Source organism: Polyodon spathula, unplaced genomic scaffold (genome assembly GCF_017654505.1).
Source record: "Polyodon spathula isolate WHYD16114869_AA unplaced genomic scaffold, ASM1765450v1 scaffolds_1282, whole genome shotgun sequence".
Taxonomy (NCBI): Eukaryota; Metazoa; Chordata; class Actinopteri; order Acipenseriformes; family Polyodontidae; genus Polyodon; species Polyodon spathula.
Genome location: NW_024472765.1, coordinates 32,441 through 50,000, shown reverse-complemented (window position 1 = coordinate 50,000; position 17,560 = coordinate 32,441). Strand labels below are relative to the sequence as shown.

The 17,560-nt window shown below is 46.3% G+C and overlaps 1 protein-coding gene across 4 annotated transcripts in view; it reads left to right on the top strand.

The window, feature by feature from the left end:
- Nucleotides 1–14,551: 14,551 nt before the first annotated feature.
- LOC121309458 (rho guanine nucleotide exchange factor 12-like) overlaps nt 14,552–17,560 on the top strand; it is a 33,067-nt gene continuing 30,058 nt past the window's right edge. For 2 of the 4 annotated variants that reach the window (XM_041242396.1, XM_041242399.1), the window contains exons 1-3: nt 14,552–14,574; nt 15,830–15,921; nt 17,456–17,512. The gene's annotated coding sequence lies outside the window, so the exon portion shown is untranslated. The remainder of the gene's footprint in view (nt 14,575–15,829; nt 15,922–17,455; nt 17,513–17,560) is intronic. The other 2 variants (XM_041242397.1, XM_041242398.1) reach the window with 1 other exon arrangement.

Here is a 17,560-nt window from a genome sequence, read left to right as displayed (position 1 = left end):
ATGTTGTTCTTGAATAACGAACAGACGTGATGGTGTGGTTTGTGTGACTGCATCGTCCTTCTGGTTGGTTTAAGCTTTTTCAGGGTTGATATACGTGAGACCAAAAGCTGAAGTGGTAAGATCGAAGTAGCAAGACCCTTTCAGAATGAGACCACACTGTGAAATGGGAGCCTCGTGTACAAAGAGATTGCCGTTTCCAGCCCGTAGGCAGGAACTGTGAAGTCTAACGAAAGAGAAGGAAACGGACGCTGTGGGTCGTGTCGTTTTGTAGCCACTGTAGTGTACTGGGCCTCAAAGCCAGGCGTTTGATTTGCTCCGGAGTGCCTGGGCGATGCCTGAAACGCAGCTCTCTTGTGCAAGGGAGTTTAAATTAAATCTGAGCATGGCGGATGAAATGTGCTCTCTGTTCTGCATCGGAGACAGTTGGCTGCTTTGTTTTGTTTTTGACTTTTTTTTTTTTTTAGATGCACCTACGAATAGCAGGAGAAGCAGCCACTCGCTGAGCATTGTTACTGGAACACATCGCTCTCCCTACAGTCAGAAAGAGGCCGCGCTCCCCTCCTCTGTGATCCTTTAACTCTTTGCTACTCACGTGCTTGAGTGATCTTGAGATGGGAAGGGGCTTTGTATTTGGCAGTGCTGGAAGTGTGCCTGTCCTTGCTGACACGCTCTGCCACCGGTCCTGTATCCTAAAGACTTGCGTTAGAGATCTGAAGATTTTTGAAAGTTGACGCTGTGTGCTTGGAGGCTCAGAGCTCCTTGGGAGTTGTGTGCGTGATTCCAGTCCGTTTTGTTTTTGATACGCTGTCAGACTACGAGACCCAGAATGCTTTCAACGTTACGTAATATCATGGGTGGAAGTTATTTAGACTGGAGCTCTGTTTGGTGAGAGCGCTGTCATTTCAGTTTTAAACTTGAGTTAATGTTGCAAATGCTGGCGTTTTAAATATTGCTTTACCATGACATTGCTAATCTGTACAGAGAACTTGGCATAAATCAGGAACTTGGCGTGTGTGAGCCCCTGCACAAGTCTTCTAGAGAACTCTGAAACGTACAGTCATACCTGCTCACCACTGTGGTTTTAACAAACCATAGAGAGAGTTTCACAAAGCAGAAGCCTCAGTGTGGGGGTCTGCGGTGGAGTTGCCTTGCGCAGAGGCAGTAAGGCTCTAGTCTGGGAGAGTGAGTAATACAGGTGTAATAAATAGAGAGGGTGAAGCTCTAGCAGGGTTTATAATAAATCTGCAGTTAGCTGGCTGGGAGTAGTCTTGCAAGCAGTAATATTTCAAGTCTGTTTTATGTGTGGCCCATGCAGAAGCACTGAGAAGAGAGAAGAGAATTACAAATTGCAGTGTCATAGTTAGGGCTGGAGTTTTTCACTATAAAAATATATATATTTCCCCACGGTCTACAAATTTTAGTATTTCAGGATATTTCACGATTTAAACATCTATATATTAAAGCCGGAAAGCGCGTCATCAAAGCGTTGTGCGGGTTTCCCTGCTGATGCCTGTCCTGTAATCCTGGTGTGCAGTGCATCCTAATCTACACTCGGGCAGGATGCAGCACAGTACAGTATACTGTGAATTGTTCATCACTCCCCAGAGGCTACTCTTCTGTGGAGGTGAGACTGCATTAGCATGCATGCTGCCGGCTGGCTGGACTGTGCAGGCACTGAGACACAGCAGTTACAGTGCTCTTAAATAGAAAGAGCCCCTCCCTCTTCAGGTATCAATGCCTGCATGTGTAACCAATTGAACTTTTCAGGTTGGGAACCATCCATCCAATTTTGATGAAACTGCATGGTGTGTCATACTGTGGCTTTTGTCTCTGTTTAACTCGTAGCTGAAAAACGGTTGATTTGATAGGCTGCTGATCGCAGAAGTGCAAAGACGAGCAGGGCCGTCTGTGCGTGATTATTAACCGCATGGCTGGCGAGGGCTTTTGTATCTGTCTGTCAGAGCTGTATTGATTCATTCCTGGGCTGGCTGGTATACTGGGGGGGTTTGTGTGTGGTCAGTCACTAATTAACGCTGGATAATTAGAGAGCGCTGCCTGTAATTAGAAGACTGCTCAGCGTGGGGGTGTGCTTGTGCTTTAGGACTCATTCAGGCTGGCCCTGCAGTTCATGCAGATGTCTGTGCTCTTGTCTTTACTGAAAGGGGGGAGTCTGCAGAGGAGATGGTCCAGTGTTGGGTCTCCTACTCCTGAAGTATAGGTGTGTGTTTGTCTCTGTGAATCACAGAGTGCAGTCCTGGTTAGTTCTGAATTGCTCCCGGGATGTGTGCTGAAACACTGTTGCATTACACTGACACCTTTATCACTTTTATCAATTACTGTTTCCAGGGGCTTTTTTTTAAATCTTTTTTTTTTTTTTTTTTTTTTTTCCTGGCTAGGGTTTTTTTTTTTTCTTTTAACTGAATAAAGTTGTATATGTTTCTCCTTTTTTTTATCTTAAATGAATATGTTAAGAGTTTGCCAAGGTTTTAGCCAATTAAAATGACTGAAACCTAAGATACTTGGTTCTGTCGTGCGTTGTTGTGGCAAATTCCATTCCAGTTCCAGAACAGCGTGAAATTGTTTTTGGCAGGTTTTTACTAGATAGTGCATATGCAAACAAACGGACAACAGCTTTGTCTTTTGATATTAGTAAAAAAAATAATAATTATATATAAACATAAACAGTATAATTTACTAAAGTAGCCACTTTTATTTTACAAGCATCCCTTTATATAGACGACTAGAAACACACTTTCTTGAAATGGAATGCGTACGTGAGTGCCTTCTCGCGCACACACACACACCCACGCCCACCCACGCACACCCCTGCTTTTTAGTTGCTAGGACTGCAGGATAGTTGCGCAATAGCTGCCCTGAAGGAATTGGTCGGGACCCAAAGATTTTCTTCCGGATTCTTTGTGAGCTGAGAGAAACACTCTCACCAGCACCTGCAGGAAACCCCCTAGCTACTTTCTGTACAGCGAATCGAATCTCTTACCAGATTCCAAGTGAAATAGAAAGATTAAGCCTAGCCTGTAACTATTGTTCTTATTCTAAATGTGTAAGGAATAGGGTCCGGAAGGTTTGGTGTGAAGCGCTGCAGATTTTGGCTCTTCTGCTGCCCTGTGTTAGCTGTGCACAGGAGCCGTAGTCTTGTGTTTGCTCTGTACTGGCCCCGCCTCGCCAGGCCAGGGCTCACAGCTGTGTTCACACTGTCCTGATAACGAAGCACTGCAGTGGGCAAGAGCAACGGCTGACTGTGAAATGAGACAAACGGGGATGAGCACACTGAGGAAGGAGAGGCGTCCTGCAAACTTTGCAACCACTGCCCATATTAAAGAGAGCTTCCTTTCTGTGCTAAGATGAGGTGTGTGTCTATTGGCTTGTGTGTAGGTGCCTTCGAAGTCTGAAGCTCCTTGACTATAGATATGAAAAAGTACCCACAGTATTATAACCTCATAGTTCTAAAAACCTGTTGTCTGCCGTGCCTTCTGTCTGCACCGGTGTCAGGCTGTAGCATTTTAAAAGCACTGTTGCAATAGTGTGGACTGACCGTTTAGCACCCTGCTGTCCAGCAGACTGGGCTGCAAGAAGGTTGCTGGAATCGAGTGTGCTTTAAACTCCAGGGGCGAAGGAACAATTGGTTTGGATTAAGGGCTAATAGTGGTTTTGTTTACCTGTGTGTGGTTTGTAAGACGCATTTCTACAGTGTGAGTCACTCGGTGTGTTATTCATCTCTGCTATTGTCGGAGACCATGGTGGCATCAACTGAATTCGGTGGCTGCTGGCAAGATTGAGGGATTAAAAATAATATTTTGGGTCAGACGGACAGACAAGGAATGAAATGACAGTGAAGAGCAAAGAGGCCGTGAAAGACTGAGAGGGGAGGGAGAGGGGAAGAGTGAGAGATGCAGGCAGTGGCCTGATATTTCAGCAGCTCAGCCCCGGGGCATGGGAGGAGGGGAGGCTGGCTCTGTGATGCTGATATGAACAGACACTCCTGAAATCTCTCGGATTCATAAAGAAAGCTGCAGGGCTGGAATTGCTTTCAGCTCAGGAAAGAGAACATTTTAAAAGAGAAGAGGAGGAGGAGGGGGGGGGGGGTCGATCCTCTGTTCTTTGAGTTTCCTTTTTTTTTTTTTTTTTTTTTTTTTTTTAAAGATCTCTTCTATGTGCCCATTAGGCTTCAGCTGGCGTGCTGGCAGAAGTGGGCAGAGAGAGAGAGAGAGAGAAAAAAAGAATTGCGCTTTTTAATCTTGCTCTTTTAATTACAGGAAACTTCAATGCTAATTAATGATATAACTTGAATCCCATAATAGCAGAACCTTTAAACTGCATTTGTATTTGGAGAGTGCCGCACAGTGCTGCAGCTCTTCCCTCGTGTGTGACTGCAGCTGGCACCCTGTTCACCGTCATGTTTTTTGAAAGCGTAACTGGAAACGAATGGAAATCACGTGGTACCCGGCGTGTGGTGATCGTGCAGGGTGGGCCAGCATCCGTTTGTGGCTGGGAGGTGATTTCCAGAATTAGGACTCTCCCCTTGAGACAATCAGCCTCTCCTTTTCAAGGAGGGGGTGGAGTAGCACAGTGATTGTCTTCTCCAGCTGTGAGCCGCACCTGTCAATTGCACGCGATCAGTCTTGCCAATAGACATCCCTATTGATCCCGCTACGTAATGAGGCTCTACTGTCGCTGTGTTCGTTGTCAAATCCTTTAAGCCCCCTTTGATTTGTGTGAAATAAGACCCTTCCCACAGCCTGAAGCTGTTACCCTCCTAAACCTCCCACCGTCTCTGACATGGCCAGAACTGAGCAACAACAATACTGAGAGGATGCCCTCAATCCACAATCCTCAGTCTGCCTTGCACGCAGAGTGATGGCAGTGTGGGTCGCAGGGATTTTAAAAGGACTGGTCTGGTGTCGGGAATAGACCATTCCTGGTCAGTACACTGGGGTTATCTGGGAAATGACCTTTCTGTTCGAGTTAAGTGGTTAAACCAAAAAAAAAAACCCACAATACAGCACGTCTGTACATCCTAACATACTGAACACACAAGCCTGTTTGCATGCATTCATAGGAGGGGGTGTGGGCAGGGGGAGATAAATTAGACATGACAGGGAAAATGGAATCTGGGATCTCTCTCTCTCTCTCTCTCTGTGTGTGTTTGGAGAGTCTCTCCTCTCGTTCAGTAAGCTCTGCTCTTACCAGGGGACACACGGTTCCAGTCTCCAGCTGTTTTGTGCATGTATGTTCCTGCTGTGTTTGCAGAAGGCCAGCAGGATCAGTACAAAGTGTTTGCTGCAGTGGACGTCGGGGAAGCCGTTTCCATCAGAAAGCTGTTTTGCTGCAGTACAGCAAGTGGGGCGTTTCCCATTGACGAGGGTGTCCTTGTATGGAGCAGGCTTCAGCAATACACCACATTAATAGAACCTGATCGCAAAGCAGTACAAATTATAATGTGAGGTTGGAATTCAAAACTTTACATTACATACGCTGCAAAGATCCGCTCGCCCTTAGGGGGTGTGGCGAGATCAGCGGCCAGCGGACCGTCCCGCACATTAATGAAACGCAAACAGACAAACTAGCGTGAAAAAATGTTTCCAAGCCCCGTCAGGAAACCTCATTGAGGTTATTGGGGCAGAAAGGCAGAGACTTCCCTGAGGGCTCAAAGCAATCCTGCCGCTGCAAAGAGGTTAGCCGTGATTAACACGCTGTGACCGCACTGCTACCCAGGCAGCACAAATAAATAAGAGTGCTCTGAGAAGGAGAGTAACACAATCACATCGGCGTGTGTACCACATCCTGCCACCTGTGCTGCTTCTGCCAGGCTCGGATTGTAGATTTGGAAGAACAAAGACATTTCAAGTTCTCCGAGTAGTTGCCTTGAAGAAGTGTTTGTCGGCAGGTAAAAACACACCCTATTTATTATTGTGTTGCTTTCAAAACAAGTCAAGCTGCCCTCCCTTCACCTTTACAATCGAGTGCCAGTTAATGATGTTTTGTCTGTAAACTGGCAATGACAATATGTTGCAAGACCAATAAACCACTGATTCATCACTTTGAATGTGGCCTTTCATTAACCCTAACCCTGGCATGCAAATCTATCTGTGGACTCTGTTCTGAGATGTCGCCTTGCCCAGGACTACAGTCCCTCATTTGCTTTGAGAATACGAGTTTCGCCACACCCCTGCAATGAATGTTTCTCTGTGAGCTTCACCCTTGCCCTTCCTGTAGTAGTGAGAGAGTTGCAGGGGACCAGGACCAGTCCTGTTAGTTGGGAGTGAGAGGTTTCATCAATCAGGCCTCCGGTCAATAAATTGTTCCCTGTCTGCAGCTGAACAAACAACCCTTAATAGTTAACTACAGACTGCATGCTGTGATCAGTGCCATTAGCATCACATCCAGTTTAGCAGAGGCCTGATTGATCAAAACCATGGCAAGTTCAGGCACCTGGTCCTTCTACTAATACTGGGAAGCCAGGACTGGTGTCTCTAATCATGCTTTGTGTTCTTTACTAGCTTACCACTTCACTGATTCAAAACCCTTCTCATATAAAAAGCTATCAAGTTCATGTTAAAACCCGGATTGTCTCATTTGCAGTGGGCCTCCTGTTATTGATTGTTTAGCTGTTTGAACGCGTTTGTCTGTGTTGTTTTCTCTCCCCCTCGTTGTAGTTCTCTTTAGTGTCCAGCAAGCAGCAGCTGTGAGGGGAGGGGGGTAGGGGGGGAGGAGCAGCTGCTGGCTCCCCCACAGCCAGCCTGCTTACGTGAAAATGTTGCTTTTAAGGCCCGTTTGCTGTGACTGGGTAATAATAGGGGATGAGGGTTCATTTCCATTTCATTTCCTCAGCGTCTAAACTAGTTTTAAACATGTTTAAACGTATTGGGAATATTTCTGACAAATCAAGAAATGTAAGAAGCCCCCCCCCTCACATTTTTAAATACATTTCAGCATTCATAGCTGTGTGTATTGACTGTACGTGGAAACGACTGTGGGGGAATATTTCACGGGAAATAAACAGGGCTTCTCTTCGTTTTTTTTTTTTTTTTACATTTTTCACGGCTTATTTTGAGCTGTTTTCCAGTTTTATGGAAATCGTTCTGTTGTCAGGGCTTTCGTTTTTGATGTGCTGTATGAAATTATTATTCTCGGTTACTTTCCAAAATGCTTGGCCGTTTTTTTTTTTTTTTTTTTTTTCTCTGTCATAATATGTACAGTAACTGGACAGTGCTTGCACACTTAAGTTGTACCTTCTTTCCTTTGCTGTCTTCCACAACGAAATCCTTATGGTCCCGGGCGCGTTCTTGGGAGGTTTTTGCATTTTTTTACATTTCCCCCTGAATTTGCAGTTCTGTTTGAATCCCTCCGTGTCTTAACTGTAATACAGCTTTTAATCCGGCGAACAAGCCTCCATTCCTGATTGCAATCTCGTTTGAAATCTCGCAAGAGGAGTCTCCATAGAAAAGTAGGAATGGGCTGCCACTCAGTGGTTGGGGCGGGTTTAAAGTGTTCAGAACGAATCAGTGATAGGTACAAGTCAGGAAGGAGGGACATTGCCCGGCTACACTGGGAAACGTAGTTTTTCTTTTTATTTGTAGTAGTAGGTTTTATTTTTTAATGGGAAAGGGGTGGGGAATGTGACTTGATTAACCATTTCCACAGTTTTTCCAGTGTTTATTGGCTAAACACGGATTATATATTTTTTTGTATTGGGTTTCTTATCGGTTAAAACAAAAATCAGAACCCTAGAAATAAGTTATGCTGCTAGCACTAGAGGCTGAAAGGCCTTTATAGTCACACCTGTCTTTTTGAAGTGTTCCCACCCCTACAGTAATAAATTCTAGTTGCTTAGCTACTGTCGCCTGCTTTCTTCTTTCAGCAGAAGGAAGCTACAGTCCAGGTGTCTGTCTGCACAGTGGTGATGATGTCATAGAGGCAGGGTGGAGCTGCTGCCACGTTCGGTTACCTGTGCGCTCATCCTCCTCTTCCTCGTGTGTGCTTGGCTGTGCTGCCGTCTCCTTTTTAGAGCCAGCCCGACTGGTTCGTCTCGCTGAAGACATGTTGGTGCACGCACACGCACATTACCGTCAGTCCAGGCTTAAGTGTTCTCTGTGCTAGAGATACACCCTAGAGCCCAAACTAACCCGGCTTTATTCTTCACAGGAACACTTTTGAATGCCAGGTGTTAGGCCAACACAGTCTTTTTCCTCAGTCTGAATGAAGCTGAAAAGGTTTCTCTTGTCGTTATTTTTAACAGTCCTGCTCTTCAAGCACCCCTCCGTGATTTCCACCAGTTCCCTTAAATTTATGTTCTTGTCTGATGTCCATCTGTAGAGCAGTCATAGTGCAGTAACTGTGGCCACAGGCTGTTTGGTGACTCCGAGGCTATCTGTAAGGACTGTATGAATGCTCTGGGAACAGAGTTTAAACAGAGTCCTGAACTCAGGAGTCCATGAGGGTCAGGGCTGAGAGCTGTTATTCCAGTCCACTTCCCTTCCACGCTGCAGCCCAGCACTCTAACCACTGAACTACTGGAACCCACTGCCTTCCACGCTGCAGCCCAGCACTCTGCAATGGCCAAGCAGTCCTCCACTCTAACATGTGCTTATACGGTAAGTCCTGGACCCCTCTCGCTGCGTCCTGCCTGCTTCATTAACAGACACTGCATTTTAAACAGTGCCGTGCATTTCACTTTGCTCTGTTTAAATAGCCCCCTTGATAAAAGCCTGTGGCTTCTGCAGCTGTGTTGCATCTGCAGTCAGTGCTCTGTGACGCAGGGCTGGAAGATTAGATAGAGCAGTATTTTTAGTCAGACCCTGCTCTGTGGAACAATGGAGGGCTGATGAGGTGATGTCATCGCAGTGCTGGTGATAACCGGAATGGCTTCTAATAACTAAACAAGTGACTTTCGCTTGTGTGTGTGTGTGTGTGTGTGTGTGTGTGTGTGTGTGTGTGTGTGTTTTTTCTTCTCTGGGCTACGGTTGAGTGCCTTGTGTTTCTACAGCTCTAGAAGTTTCCCCTAGAGAGCAGGCCCTCTGTGGTGATTTGCTGCACACCAGTGTGCTGAGCTAGGCTGAGCCTTCAGATTTGAGAGGTAGCAATGCTGATGTCTGTGTTGTGAGAGGGGAGGCACGTCTTTCAAACAGGATGGGATCCGAAAACATAGCAGAATAGCACTTTCGAAAGGGACACCGCTAAACACATCCGGGTTTATTCAGACAAGAAGCAGCCCACTGATGGTATAACATCTGCCAGACACAAACCTACTGTAAGGATAGAAGAATCTGAATGTGAAGGACTCATGCAGGTCTGCAGTCAGGTTTAATTAAGTATGAAATGCATTGGATTGTTCCAGTGTTAGCTAGGGTGTAAGAGATACTGGTATCTATTTGCCTTGTCTATTTAAAACCAGAGTGTGTGTTTTCAAAAACTCACAGTCCTGTGCAGCGTGCAGTACAGCAGCCTGCTGATAAAGCCTGCTGTTGTGCCTCTCTTGAAGCGCGCCCATCATTAGCCTGTCTGAAGCGCTCAGTGTTTCTGTGTTATAAATAGGGGAAGGCGTTTCAGTTTTTAGTCGCGGTCCACACCCCAGTGTGTAGACTCTCCAGTGACTTTCATGTGGCTCTCCTGCTTGCTCCTGCCAGGCCCTTGTCTCTCCTGCACCCACTCTGCAGCCCCGCACTGTAAACACAGCCCTCCACCCTCAATCTAAACCCTGGCCCTTGATCTGATGATGGCTCGATTGCCGGGAGGAAGGTGAAGGTGAAGTTAAAGAGCCGGACTATTGGTTTGTGGTGGCTGCTTGATGGCGATGGCTGGCGATGAGAGAGAGCGAGAGACTGGGGCTCAGATTGTTCATTCAGAAGAATGGAGTACGTGAAAGTTTTTTTTAAATCGATTTTTTAGTTTTGAATTCTTTGTGCTTTCCGCTACAGGGTGTAATGGTACTGTGCCCTCACCTGAGTTCCACGTCTAGTTGAAAGGCGGTGAATATGATTGGGGGGGTTCGGACTGGGGATATCGTTTATTTCTTGGGTGATCGGAAAAAGACCGAAGAATAAGGAGGTAAAATGCCCAGGATATAAAAGAGGGTGGTTTTGGATTCAGAACCACTCTGGAGGTTTTGGAAAAAGACAACTCTTTGGGTTACAAAGTTAAAATTTCCATGCTGCTTCCATAAGTGCCAGCTGATCAGTGCCAAGCATCCACTTTGCCGCTGTCACTTTTCATTCCTCTCTCTTCTCACAGACCGGTGCTGTTCTGCGGTTCTTTCCCAGCTTGGGGTGGCCCTGACCCTGTTCCTATTGGCAAGGCCTGCAGCTTTTTTCCAGCAAAACAAAGCTTTGATTGAGCAGCCTGGGGCCTCCCTAGTCGCCCCCCTCTCTGAGTGTCCGACAGCACTGCTCTCACACAGATTAACGCCAGGATTTGCGTTTAGACGTGGTTACGAGGGACTGAGCAACATCTCTAAATAAGTCGCTTTTATTGGAGTAGTCCCTGGTTGCCCACACACTCCCCTTCTCGTTGAAATTAATTTTCAGTTGTGCTGGTTCAGCGATCATGTACGCACAGGCTGCCGCCGCCAGCCCTGGAGAGAAGAGGGAAGGGGCTTTCTGAGGTCAAATACTGTGCTGCTCCTCTGCAGGGCACTTGAAAAAACCCTGTCTCGCTGTCCCTCCTGAGCCCCCTCACACTGCCCCCTCCAGTAAATCCTAGCAATTATAATCAGCCTCTGGAATTGAACTTTGAGAAGATTAACTCACAGAGCCCTTCTCTGCTTCAGCTTCAGCAATGGCTCTGTAGCTCCAGTGTTTCCTTCTCTACTAGCAATTGCCTGAGGCCTCTAACCCAGGCCTTAATCACAAAGACGTAGCGTTGCCCTATAATGCGTTCGCTCATACGCATTACCGGTACCCTAATGTGTGCCTCTTGCGTTGGCAGTGCTGCTGCATGTGCAGCACCTCCACTGCCTCCTCCCCAAAACTGAACTTAAGAAATGTGTCTGTGTATGTTGTAAATCAGACGTTCTTACAAGGGTGAGCTGTGCCTGGCTCTAACCCCCTCCCCCCAGCGTGTCTGGACGTGTGTTGGGTGGGAGTGTCCCCCCCCCCAATCCCCCCTCGCAGTCATGAACTCCAGGATGACTGAAGGGGGGAGGGGGTGAGGGGCTGTGGGCTGCGTGGGTTGGTATGCTGAAAGGGTAGTTGTTTTGGTTCCTACAGTAGAATATAAATGTATCTGTGCCAGTAGCTGTACACGGGAAGACCACAAGTATAGAAATCAAAGTAGGGCTGCAAATGAACCCTTAAAAAATAAACCTTTGCTTGACCTGTGTTATGAACAGCTCAGTTGATTTCTAATAAGTGTGACCATTACTTTGTATTAGGTGCAGTAGTTACGATCAGCGTGCAAGATTAAGACGGTGAATTTAGAAAACAGACAACCCCTCTGAATTTGCTGAAGGGCGAACCCTAGATGCGACTCAAAGTAAATAATTCATTGTCTCTTGCTACTGTATGTAACCATGACGAGAGTGGAGCTCTTTCTCTCGCTCCCAGCTGAAAAGCTGTTTCTCCGTTTCTCTGCCAGCTTTTTAATGTGCTGTGAGCAGCGCCTACAGGACTGAGAACCTGCCCCTTTCTGTACTGTACAGAGCTACTGTATCATGCGACTGCAGCACGGCGTATTCCCCGCTGTTTACAACACAACTGTTCATGTTTCCAACACGCAGCGCGCCGCCTAATCAGCTGGAGGAATCTCACTCTGGCTTTGTAGACAGTTTAATTAGTTAGGGTTACACTGAATCATGTGAGGGGAGAAGTGTGTCTGGAAGTTAAAGCTGCAGAAACACTTGCTAAAAAGAATACTGCAGTCTCATTGTGAGTAGCGTGTACACAAAATAACTTCAATTTATTTACTCAGACTGAGTGGACTGCAGTGAAAACTGGACGTTTCAGCAAACTGCAAAGATTCTTCTTTTTTTTTTTTTTTTTTTTTTTTTTGTAGATTTTTATGCTTTCGTTCCTGGTGGCTCCTCAAGGTCCTATCTTATCTTGGTGTCGTATGTCGACGCAGGCTGTCTGAAATCACGTTGGAACCTCACGGGACTCCTAGGTCCCAGTCTGAGGTCGTGTGGAAATGTTCTCCTGGTTCCTCAATAAAGAGGTTTATTCTGAAAGGGTTAACGAACAAAAAAAAAAATACAAATCCAGATCGTTCTGCAGAGCTTCAGTTTGACAACCGCTGCACCAGAACCTGACAAACTTCATAGAGAACCGCACGGCCTTTCCGAGCTGGAAACCAGTCCCTCCCTTGCTGCTGGAGGTTTGCCCGTGTCTGTAAACCAGGATTAGAGTCGGGTCTGCCTGGAGATGGGCTTGTTCCTGTGCGTCAGCAAACTCTGTACAGCCACCGCAGCTTACTGGAGGGGTAGCGTCACACACAGCCGAAAAGGAACCAGGAGATACCGTACAGTGTGTGTGCAAACTGTGCATTTAGTTAAGTGACTGGCTAGATTGATTAATAGCTGTACACTTACCTGAGCCTTTTGTTTGTTTACAGTGGACACCCCTTTAAATGGCAGTGAAATGCAAGGGGGTTCATGAGGAGTCATACAAAAACCGGTAGTGAAACACAGTGGCATGATCTTGTTGCAGTGCTCTGGGGCTCTAGCACTGCCGAGGAGTGGGTTCTAAATGCTGCCCGCATGTGAGGTGAGGGGTTCCAGTTTGGAAAGCTGCAGTTGTGTGAGATTACACTATCAGAGTGACACATGCGTGTACACGACCCCTCTCGCAGTTCACATTCTTATCAGAGTCAGGGGCGCGTGGTCACATGACAGGGAGGCCCGCGCTGAGTCATGGAACCTCTGAACAGGGTGTCTGACATGAATGACATTGCAGCCTGTGTGAATGAAACCGTCTAACCATGTGGAAACCGACGCCACGCGGGACATGTTGCGCACATTTACTAGGGGATGCTAAATAAAAGTAGGTTTATATTTTTGAAACCGATAAAAGTGAGTGAATTGTAAAAAAATCAAACAAAAATAAAACCCTCTTACAGAATGATGTTAGTGTCAGCAGTTTGCACAATTTTGTACCCATGCACTTGGTTCTGCCCTGTCACCTTTAAGAGACGCAAAGCTAATTGCTCACTGAGTGAGTCGTTTTACCAGCACTGCTTGCTGTGTGCCTGCCATTCTCTCGTGGCAGTGAATAAACCCATTTTAATGGACAATAATAATTAACAGACCTAGTTGTTCTTCTGCATTGGTTGTAAATGAATAACGTTTGGGGTGGGAACGACTTGCTTCATGAAATCTTCTGAGGCAAATCCGACCAGAAAGTGCCACGCTCGCCAGCGGCGTAAACCAGCAGAGATGGTTGTTTCACTGTGTGTACTTTTAACAAACTAAAATACCGTCACTAGCTTGCCGGCAGGGTAGGCTTTGTTTTGGTGGTAGGGATTACTTTCTGTTGTGAGTTGGCGTGGGTTCCGCCAGTTTTGTTTGTAGGTTCGCTGCTGCTGCTGTACGGTAACCCCTCTCCCCGTACTACACTTCCTCGCACACTCGGGAGACTTTTCCCCTTGTTTGATCACACACGTGTGTCCAGGAAATCGCTGGCCTCCAGGTCCCCCCCCCCCTTTCTCCTGGGTTCGCTCTGAACAATTCACACACTCGGAGAAACAGGCACCAGGCCAGGGCAGTCACAGCGTTTCCGGGAATCTATCCCACAATGCAGCGGGGGAGTTACCGGCCTTGACGTGAGCGCTATTGTTCCGCGCAGGAGAACGTTGTTCAGAGGAAGGAACCATGTCAGAAAGTCCAGGGCTATTTATAAAGACAAGCCTTATGTCTCAGACCGCTGGAGCAGGCTGTTTCCATCCTTGGAGAACCTAGTTCAGAAAAGCATTGTTGTGGGAGGCTGTTTTGTGTTCAGTTTTAAATATTTAATCTGAAGTTCAGACAGTTTTGAACCACTTGCTATAAATTATAGAACATTCAAATTAAAGTGTTTTGGTATTTTTGCTCTGTTTTTTTTTTTATTTATTTATTACACCCCCTAACCAGTCGGTACTAAACGATTTTTTTTTTAGACAGCTGTTAATATTGCAAAGTACCCATGTTATTTGTACAGCACTAATGCAAAGAACGATTTAAACTCCTTGCGGGCTTGTCTCGTTCAGAGGTCTCCCCGCGGCTATAGAAATGAATGCGTTTCCAGCAATGCATGTTTAAGTGCCACATTCTGATCTGTGCTGTGGTCTTCCCTGTGCTTCTGGCATGGTTGCAGTAAGCACAGAAATACCTCGTGTGCGCTAGTTTGAACCGTCTGCTAAAGTGTGACTGACAGGGCTGCATCAGAATGGCTCTGCAGTAGCCAGTGGAAGTGAAGTGGGTGCCTTATTCTAATCAGGGTTTCCTCTACTGTCTCATTGGTGGGTGGCTGAGGGGACACGCCCACAGGCCCTTGTATAGAATGTGTTTTCTGTATGGATGGATGGACAGCCTTTGCATCTAACTTCCTTTACTCTTGTCTTCTGCAGGTTTCCCATCAGAAAACCAACCAGGTAAGACCATGTGCCCTGTGCTGTATGTGATGGATATGAATGGCTTCTCTCTTGTTAACAGCAACCAGATTGTTTCCCTGAGTAGAGGATTTAAAAAAAAATATTTCAATGACGTTGCAGATTTATTTTTGTGTGCGTGTGCTTTTTTTAATGCAGAATAAGCTAGTACTGTAATTCAATATAAGAAGCATAAACACACAGCGTTTTGATGATTAGACTTAGGAGAATGTAAGCCTCAGCGCTTTTATCCCGTCTCATTGTGTCTCCATAATTCCAGTACAAATCTGGGGTGTGGGGGCAGGATTGCAATATCTTTTGTGTAATTAAATATGTCTGTATTTAATCAAAAAGACAGATGTTATCTCATTCATTAAGAACAACAGAGAGCGTTGAAGTACTAAGGGAGAGCAGAGATTGCATTGTGCTTGAAGACAGCACAGGAATGGCACTCCTTCAAGTGTGTGTGTGTGTGTGTGTGTGTGTTTTTTTTTTTTTTTTTTTTTTTTTTTTTCGCCTCTCCCTCCAAATGCTGTTCTTTGTCAGCCCAACAGCTGTGGCTACTGACATGCTGCTCCCCAGTCCTGGCACTGCGCTGCACTGCTGAAGGCCGCTTGTGTTTCTGTGCCTATTCCAGTGTAGAGGCCAGGGGTCAAGGTCTAAGTGTGCCCCTCATAAAGCTGTAGCAGCACTTGAGTCCGGATTGCTGTCTGATCAGACATTCTGCTGCTGTGTGTAGTGATTGCTACAGTAACTGCTTTGTGCACTTCATTTCCTGTGTATAATATAGACTGTGGGGATGGAAATAAGACTCCCATTGCATAGCAGTTTCCCCCTCTCCAGGTTTTAAAATGAGCCTGATTTAGCCTCAGTGTATAAGTGACAAGCTCAGGTATGTTATTAAACTCCTAGCAAAACCAGGAATGGATCAAACTGCTATGCAATGGGAGTCTTATTGCCATCCTTGTGTATTACGTTCAGGGTCAGTTCCAGTTCTCATTCCCTTTTAATCAATTCCAACACATCATTGATCAGTATTCTGTTAAAATGAGCTTCTCGCAGTCCGTGGCAACACATTGCTTCAATTGAAGTCACTGTTGCTAGTCAATCAAAGTGTGCTTCAAATGAAAACCATGCCGTCTCTATCAATGCAGTTGGTTGTGAAATGGCATTGGGAATGGAATCGCGCTTCCCTCGCGACTGACATGTGCGGCTCTGATGATTGGGCTCAGTGCAAAGTCTCTTAATTTCGTTGCAGGCACGGTAGCATTCTCAGCAAGGACCCCCCCCCGGACAAGAAGCACAAGAGCGACAAATCAACCGTCTCAGTGCAGGAGTTCGACCCTACAGGTAAACACTGTGGCGCACACTGCACCCGCCCCGCGCCCCTCTACCACGGCACTCCAGCCCGGACTGGCCACGTGCCAGGGAAGCACTGCTGTTTCATGTGTCACAGAAACGTCGTGGAGCACTGCTTCTCTCCTGCTTGCACCCATGCTATGCCACTGCTTCACTGGGACTGTGGGACGGGGGAGGACTGCACAAGTCTCTTTGATAGGGAGTGAGGGCGACAGTACAACCTGCACTAATACTACTGGGGAAGGTGGATTTTAAGGTGCTGTTTTGTGTTGGAGATGGACCGGGTGATTTTAAGTGGTTTGTTTAAAAAGAAGTGTGTGTCTGTGTTTGTGAGTGGCTGGTCCTCTGCGTGCGTGCGCGTGTGTGTGTGCTGCTTCTGTTAGGTAACCCTGCCTTCCCCCACTGGTTGACGATGGTAAGATGTAGCCCATTGTTTTTCCTGTATTCAGCATTGCGTTTCTGTAGTGTTTCTTGATTAGTCACAGTGTATAGGTAACAAGCTCAGGTGTGTCTTTCTAAACTCCTAGTAAAACCAGGAATAGATCAGACACGGGGTGAGGTCACAAGGTCACTATCTTGTTCTTGACATTTCCATTGGGTTATCTCCCCCCCCCCCCACATGTCCTCAGTGAGAGTCTATAGATTTAGGAAACAGGCAGGTAAACAAATGCCCACATTGACAAATTGACAATTGACGCACAGGTACGCTGAAAACGCGAACATAAGCATCCACAGACAGATGCATACACCCCCATACATTCTGCCACATGCACGCTTGCACACACACACAAGTAACTAACACATGTTGAATAAAAGCACAGAATGTCCAGATGAACCAATTGGAATCAGAATTCTCCAAAGCTCCATGCCAGCTGCTCACCTCTCAACTCAGCAGCATGGGTGATTAATACAGTTTAATTACACTTGTAAAACACTCTAGTGTGCTCTATACTTTGTATTACACTGCGCATTTATCCACGTGTTTATTTTATTACCACAATCCCCTTACTTGCTCAGTTGACAGGCCCTCTGTAGCATACCAACTGCAAAGCATGTCCCTGTTTAAAACACCACAGTTGGTTTACCAGAATATAGAGACCACAGCATTACACCGGAGTCTTCTGGTGGGTTTTTTGTTTTTAAGAATTGTCTTCTATTTCGCCTCGTAGTCAGAATGTAGCTCTGCTGGCAGATCATTCTCATTTAGTTTTCAGTCCACAGCAAGACGCCTGGTCAATGGAAGGTATATGGAATCTCTCTCGTGCTCTGCTGGCCAGGGAATGCATGCAAAAACTAAAACTCCCCCACCCGCCACTTCATCTCCTGTTCTTGCGATAGATTCTGTCTGCCCTTCTCTTGTATGTGTCCGGTTTGTCTGCGTGTTGCATGGTTTTAATAATCGATTTATCAGTTGCTTTCTTGCACCGGTTCCATTTTATATTTTGTGTCCATGTTTTTTCCCACATCTCTCTCTTTTTCCATTTTGTTTCTCTCTCCCTGTGTCCCTTTCTCCATCGTCCTGCAGACCACATCCTCAGGAAGAGCAAATCTTTTCTGGACACCAGTAAACCCGAGGCCTATGGTAAGCGCCCCCCTCCCTTCCTGGCTCGGTGTGGCTTCTTCGCTGTCT